Below are 8244 nucleotides of genomic sequence, written 5' to 3' on the forward strand. Positions count from 1 at the left end.
GTTTTTTGGCTTTTGGGTTTTTTTTTTTTCATTGAAAAAATCAGGATACAAATATAGAGAAAATTTTCAGCAGGGAAGAGGAGGAAATACAGTCCAGTTATGGATAGAAAGCTTGCAGAAAACTATGCCAAAATGTTACTAGCATTTAAAAAAAATTGTTTTAATGGTTATATTTATTTTTGAGACAGAGAGAGACAGAGCATGAGTGGGGGAGGGGCAGAGAGAGAGAGGGAGACACAGAATCAGAAGCAGGCTCCAGGCCCTGAGCCGTCAGCACAGACCCAACGCGGGGCTCAAACTCATCAACCGCGAGATCATGACCTGACCTGAACTCGGACGCTCAACTGACTGAGCCACCCAGGCACCCCGAAAATGTTACTAGCATTTATCTCTAGATAGGCTAAGTGGTGGTTTTAATTTTCACGTTACGTTTTCTAGTTTTGCAAAATTTCTGCAGTGTATATGCTTTCAAATCAGGGAGAAAAATCAGCAGTTGGAAACTGGTCCAAATCTCTACGGGGTTGAATCTACCAGTGTTTAAACCCACATTTTTACAGTGTCAGTGTTGCTGTCTTTAAACTCTGCATTCCCCACGGAGGAGCAAGCAGATGCCAACGGCCTTTCCCATGTTTGATCTCCCTTGCATTTCAAGTCACACGTTCATGGCATATCACAGCCAGAGGGATCCTTGGAGGTCAGGGTATTTACCCTGCAGATCAGGAAACTGAGGCCCAGAGAGCCTCAGCGAGGATGTGGTGCTACGTCTCCTGAGAGATCGGAGCCTGTTCCCCTCTACGCCCCTCTTGGGCCACTCTCCTGGTTTTCCTTCTGCCACATTTGCTGCTCCCACGGCCCCCTCCCCTCCTTCTTACAAGTGGGCACCGTACCCTTAGTCTTTGGAGCTCTTCTCTTGCACACTTACTCCCTTGATCATCTCACCGAGTCTCATGGCTTTTAATACCATTTTTGTTTTAAATAGACTTTTTTTAAGAGTAGTTTTAGGTTGACAGCAAAACTGAACAGGACATACAGAAGAGTTCCCATATATGTCTTGACCCTCCACGTGCACAGCCCCCCTTTATCAATCTCCCCCTACCAGGGTGATACATCTGTCACCACTGATGAACCTACGCAACGCATCATAATCACCCAAGTCCATAGGAAATTCCATTTTCTAAAAAGTTTATTTAATCTCTATGTCCAACATGGGACTCAAACTCATGACCCGAGGTCAAGAGTTGCATGCTCTTCTGACTGAGCCAGCCAGTCCCACACTGGCCTGGACTTACCTGCGTGGCATCTTCCCCTGGATGCCTAGTGAGACCTCTCGAACTGAGTGTGTTCAGAATGGATCCTCCTCTTCCAGCCCACACCTGCTCCACCCTACAGCCTTCTCATCTCAATTCAGGGCAACTTCATCCTTCCAGTTACTCAGACCCACTATGTGGGAGTCATGTCTGATTCTATCTCCCAAAGACACCGGGAAGTCTATGCTTTCACCCTTTCCATCTCCATGGAAGCGCCTTGTCTGGGGCAGGACCGTTGCAGGATCGGAGCAGCGGCTGCCACAGGGCTCCCTGCCTCCGCCTCCCTGTCTGTTATAAACCCAGCAACCAGAGGGATCACTGAAACAAAGGAAGTCTCACCACGTTGACCCTCTGCTCAAACTGCACTGGGGCCCCTCCTGTTGCCCCAAGAGAAAGCCCAAGACCTTATTAAGACCGACAAGGCCCCACGTGACCAAGACCTCCATTCCTTGCTGACCTCCTTTCCAGGTCTCCCTGGCTGCTTCCCGACTCCTCTGCTCCCACCTAACCTCCTCCGTATCCCTCAAAGGCCTCCGCATACTCCCACCGCATGACCTTTGCATTGGCTATTTCCTTCTGTCTGGAATACACCGCCCTGGGTATGTGCGTGGCACACACCCCCTCAGTTTCCTCATGTCCAGATGTTGCCTCATCAGTGTTTAAAATGGCAACTCCACCCCCTGTACTTCCACACCCCCTTTCCTCCATCCCTGCCATGGGTTTCTGCAAGGTGTGTATCACCTTCTAGCATACCACGGGTTTTTTTTTTTTTTTGGAGGCAGAGTTTTATTTTTTATTTTTATTTTATTCTATTGTATTGGGGGGAGAGGCAAGGGGAGAGGGAGAGAGAGAGAATCTGAAGCAGGGTCCACACTCAGCACAGAGCCCAACACAGGGCTCAATCCCATGACCCTGGGATCACGGACTGAGCTGAAATCACGAGTCGGACGCTCAACCGACTGAGCCACCCAGGTGCCCCTGGTGTACTACGTTTTACTTATTATGTTTGCTGTCTGTTTCTCTGTACAGCACACAATAAGCCTTTCACACGATAAGCACTCAACGAAACATGTTAATGAACCAAGAGAATCCTGATCTCCTCCCTCCCAAAATTCCACCAAGGTGACAGAAAAGCCATTGAAAACAGGAAGCTATATTTTTATAGTAAGGTATAAACTCACCTGGACAAGGTGCATGGGAAAGGAGGCAATAAGGGAAGAGAGATTTCGGTCAATCTGATACCAGATGGAAACGCAGAAACTGTTAACTCAGAAATTCCAATTCTTAAGCATCTGCCCAAGAGAAATGGAAACAAATGTCCACACGAAAACTTGTGTATGAATGTTCATAGCAACACTATTGATAACAGCCCCAAAGTGGAAGCAACCCAAATGTGCATCGACTGACAAATGCACAAGCAAAGGTACTTCGGCTCAGGTCACAATCTCACAGTCCGTGAGTTCGAGCCCTGCGGTGGGCTCTGTGCTGACAGCTGAGAGCCTGGAGCCTGCTTTGGACTCTGTGTCTCCCTCTCTCTCTGCTCCTCCCCAGCTCACACTCTGTCTCTCTCTCCCTCAAAAATAAATATTAAAAAAATAAATAAATAAAAAGGGAATGATGTCCTGATGCATGCTACAACATGGATGAAACTTGAGAATGTTACATTGGGTGAAAGAACCATCAAAGAATAGCACACATTTCATAAATCCTAAGTGGGTACGATCCCATTTATATAAAGTCCAAAATAGGCAAATCAGTGGAGACAGAAAGCAGATTAGTGATTACCTAAACCCAAGGCAAGGAGAGAGTAGGCAGGGACTGTTGATAAGTACAAGCTTGCTTTTGGGGATGATGAGTGTGAGCTGGGGGGGAGCAGAGAGAGAGGGAGACACAGAATCCAAAGCAGGCTCCAGGCTCTGAGCTGTCAGCACAGAGCCTGATGCAGGGCTTGAACCCACGAACCAGGAGATCATGACCTGAGCTGAAGGCGGATGCTTCACCGACTGAGCCACCCAGGCGCCTCTTAAGTATATGTTTAAATAGGTGAACTCTGTGGTATACAAATTATATTTCAATAAAATGTTTAATCTTTTTTTAATTTATGAAGACAAAAAGAAGGGTCACATACAATGGTTCAGAACTCAAACTACCACTGGCCTTCTTGGAAAGCTACTGGAAGATGTGCTGCAACAAAAATGGGTAAATGCAGAAACAGAGGAAAACAGGCTCCTGGGATCAAGGGACCCAACATGAGAGAATGGCAAAAATCCCCGTTGGTGTATCGGGTATGCAGCAGAGCAAGGCAACCAATCTAGATGGAAGCATCACAGTGAAGACTCCAGGAGCCTCATTTGATGAGTTTGAATGTTTAGAAATAGCATTGAGATGCATATGGTAAACCTGCTGCTGGATTTGGTTAAAATTAGTGACAAGTATACTGAAAACTAAGCAAAGAAACATCAGGCAATTATTAACTCCAGAGAAAAAAACCAAAAAGCACAAAAGAGAAAAATCAGTAACACTATTCTCTGAAGACTTTTATATATTTGGGGGAGGGAAATGAAGAGAATAAAAAGTAAGATGGCTAAATCCTCATCTACCCTAAGGGGAAGTCAGTAGAAAATTCTAAGCTTTTTGTATTAAAAAACAGCATCACTGTATATTGTTCATACCTCATATTGTATATGGAGGTAAAGTATCACAAGAAACCATTCAAGAAAAGGGTAGCCTCTGAGGACTAAGCCTGGGAAGGGATGATGAAGGGGAGTGTTATTTTTCATTGGCTGTTAGTACCATTTGACTTTTTAAACTCATACATATACATCATTTTAATGAAAATAAAATCAGCTTTAAAAAGTTCTAGCAATCACCACCTGCCTCATACATAAGGAAAGAGGTAAGGCTTGGTGATATCAGGGTGCCTGGGTGGCTCAGTCAGTTAAGCATCTGACTCTTGATTTCAGATCAGGTCATGATCTCATGGTTCATGAGTTTGAGCCCCACATCAGGCTCCACACTGACAGTGCAGAGCCTGCTTGGGATTCTCTCTCTCTCTCTCTCTCTCTCTCTCTCTCTCTCTCTCTCTCACACACACACAGCCTCAAAATTAACAAATAAACTTAAAATATAAAGACTTGGTGATATCACTAATAATGGTAATAGCTAGATTTCACTGAGCACTTACTATGTGCTCAGCACCATTTTGCTGTTTGACATACTGCTTTCATTTAATGACCCCTTGGAGGGGTCTCAATTCTAGACTGCCTCTAAGGGTGGTTAGATCACCAACTGCAAGTACAAGTGTGGCTCTTTGTGGATAAAAAGCACACATATTTTCATTCGATAATGTTAATACATATTTTCTTTTGATCTTCACTAACATGGTGATATGGGAGCTTATAGATGTAGAAACCATCTCTGAGAGGTCTGGAGAACTGCTCAATGTCACAGGTACAAGTGAAAAAGCAGGGCTAGACTTCATGTCTCTTGGCTCCCGGTACTCTCCATGACTGCCTCCCATCCCCCAAAAAATGATTTTATTTATTTTTTTTTAATTTTTTTTAACATTTATTTTTTTTTGAGACAGGGAGAGATGCATGAACGGGGGAGGGTCAGAGAGAGAGGGAGACACAGAATCAGAAACAGGCTCCAGACTCTGAGCTGTCAGCACAGAGCCTGACGCGGGGCTCGAACTCACGGACCGCGAGATCATGACCTGAGCTGAAGTCGGATGCTTAACCGACTGAGCCACCCAGGCGCCCCCAAAAATGATTTTAAAAGATCCCTGTTCCAGGTGTCCACTTTGTAACACTGTGCCCTCCTGTTATTTTTAAATATTAAAGGGAAAAAGAGTTTGGCATTTCCAAAATTCTTAACCTGGACCTTCAAATCTAGATTCAAAAAACGTCCTCTGAGGGGCACCTGGGTGGCTCAGTCAGTTAAGCCTCCGACTTCTGCTCCGGTCATGATCTTGAGATTTGTGGGGTCGAGCCCCGCATCGGGCTCTGTGCCGACAGCTCGGAGCCTGGAGCCTGCTTCGGATTCTGGGTCTCCCTCTCTCTGCCCCTCCACCCACCCTCTCTCTCTCAAAAATAAACATTAAAAAACAAAAACAAAAAAATAAAACATCCTCTGAAAAGCAAAACAACCCCCTCCCCCCCCCCCCGCCAGAAGCATATGGGTACACACACACTCACACATACATATAAGGCATGACCGTACATAATACTATGCTGGGGTTTCCTGAACAACCGCACTGCAACACACATTATGGAGGCAACTGGGTCGCTGCCACTGTTGAGACCTTTCCAAAAACTTCCCCTTTGCAGTGTCACATTCTCCTGGATATAGTGAACAATAGCTTGTGGACCTAACTGGTTTGGGGAAACCGCCAAATGCTATTTGATGAAAATCAGAAGAACGCGGCGACCGATACGGCGGCGAGGTGTTAGCGTGGGGACAGAAGACACAGCTGTAGAATCGCTGGGCCAACTGACCGGTATGGCTTATAAACCAAGCCCAAGAGTGACTTCAAAAGAATCAGCATTTGGGAAGAGAATTACAGTTGATTCCTTTTATTTTTTATTTTTTTTTAATTTATTTTTTTAACGTTTATTTATTTTTGAGACAGAGAGAGAGCATGAACAGGGGAGGGTCAGAGAGAGGGAGACACAGAATCTGAAACAGGCTCCAGGCTCTGAGCTGTCAGCACAGAGCCCGATGCGGGGCTCGAACTCATGGACCGCGAGATCATGACCTGAGCCGAAGTGGGCCGCTTAACCGACTGAGCCACCCAGGCGCCCCCAGTTGATTCCTTTTAAAGACAAAACCATATATTTCACATCTTGGATACATAAAATCAGGCATGGTTAAAGGAGAATGACTTTATAAAAGCAAAAAGTTACATTAGTAAAGTTTATGGCCATTATGTAATACACCCACAAATGTTCCTTATTGAACTTAATTTAAAAAATGGACACTTTATGAACTAATCAACCCCATAAGATAGAGTTCAGTAAAAATCATATTAAAAATCATTTTCAATCCAAGCCTAATTGATATGAAAAATGCAAAAGTTTTAATGATTTTTATTAAGTCTTCTGGTTATTCATTATGCTTATAAATTAATCTCTAAAACTCTTGAAAATGCTTTTTAAAATCATAAAACCCACCCGAGATACTGTTAGAAAGCAATCTAAAAGATGTTAAAATGTTTCCATTTGATTTCCAAGTACCTTTTGATCAGCCATCGAATTTCCCCTAAAAGCTATTTTATGCCTGCTTTACATGTGATTGTAGAAAATATGTCAGAAAAGGTAGTAAACACATAAGAAAACTATCTGCCAAAAACGCAGGGACTGCAAACCTATGTCATTGTTTCATAAATTTTAGCCACATGGAAACTTCCCTGAATCACCTCTTCCTAGAAATATAGTGGCCAAGTTCTCTGGAAATATTGACCATGTTCTTAGGTGCACAAGTTTTGTATTTTTATCAGTGTTAAAGCACATTACATGTGAATTTTTGCACCCTAAAGAAAAAAAAAGCTGAAATAATATACAAAGCCATAATTCAGATTAAAAAAATTTTTTTAAGTTTATTTATTTTGAGAGAGAGTTTGTGTGAGTGGGAGAGGGGCAGTGAGAGGGAGAGAGAGATTCCCAAGCAGGCTCTGTGCTGATAGCACAGAACCCAATGCAGGGCTCAATCTCAAGAACCATTAGATCATGACCTGATTTGAAACCAAGAGTCAGACGCTCAACCAACTGAGCCACCCAGGCGCCCCTATAACTCAGATTTTGGGAATATACTTAGGGTGGAAAAATGCATGTGTGTATATGTGTATAGGTGTGTATACACAAATGAACACATATAGATACGTGTATATATATGTATGTATATGCATATATACATATACATACTTAAATGAGGTCGTAAGCAAGCTGAAAAACAAGTTGGCACAGCAGCGAAATGCATTTTTTTAAGTTTATTTATTTTTTTAGTAATTTTTTTATGGAATTTTCCCACCCAAAGTGGGAATCAAACTCACAACCCTGAGATCAAGAGTTGCATGCTCTTCTGACTGAGCCAGCCAGGCGCCCCACAGCTAAATGCATTTTAGAGACAACCTACACAGCTTACGTCTTTCAAGAGCAGGCACCAATTCCACACAGAGATCTGGCAATCGTCAGATCCAAAGTTTAAGCCCAAAGATCTTTCCATAAAAAGGAGTTACCTGTATAGGGAGGCAATACCACAAATTTCTGGTTATCAGTATCATTAGATGATCTCTATTGATAAAGACAGAAGATTCCATTAATGGTACTTAGTTTTATATGCTTCCAGTCACAAATACCAAAACACTTTCCTTAATAACTAAATCCCACACATTTACAAAACAGGCTATAAAGTGCCATTTTGGATCCAGTCCATATTTTGAAGAGATTTATAGATACAGGTAAAATTTGTTGCCAGGCACTACTTACAACCTTCAACAATCTTTTCCAGCTGAGGCCAAGTCTGTTCTCAGCCACCACTATCCTCAACCTTTTTTAGTCATGGTCACCAGAAAGTTTTATCACCCTTAGCATAAACAGTGGTAAATCCTCCAAGTGCAAACATACCATTCTTGACTTTATAGGCTAAATGGAGACTGAGCAGTTGAGGAATAAAGGCCATTATCTGCTACATTTTTGCAGGCATTTAGAACTTTGTAATATTGGATCCACCTTATTTCTTCATGTCTAATGTTTTTATGCATTTAGATTAAAAATACCAGTAGATTGGGGCGCCTGGGTGGCTCAGTCGGTTAAGCGTCCGACTTCGGCTCAGGTCATGATCTCACGGTCCGTGAGTTCGAGCCCCGTGTCAGGCTCTGTGCTGACAGCTCGGAGCCTGGAGCCTGCTTCAGATTCTGTGCCTCCCTCTCTCTCTGACC

The sequence above is a fragment of the Neofelis nebulosa genome, chromosome 13 (genome assembly GCF_028018385.1).
Source record: "Neofelis nebulosa isolate mNeoNeb1 chromosome 13, mNeoNeb1.pri, whole genome shotgun sequence".
NCBI classification, from domain to species: Eukaryota; Metazoa; Chordata; class Mammalia; order Carnivora; family Felidae; genus Neofelis; species Neofelis nebulosa.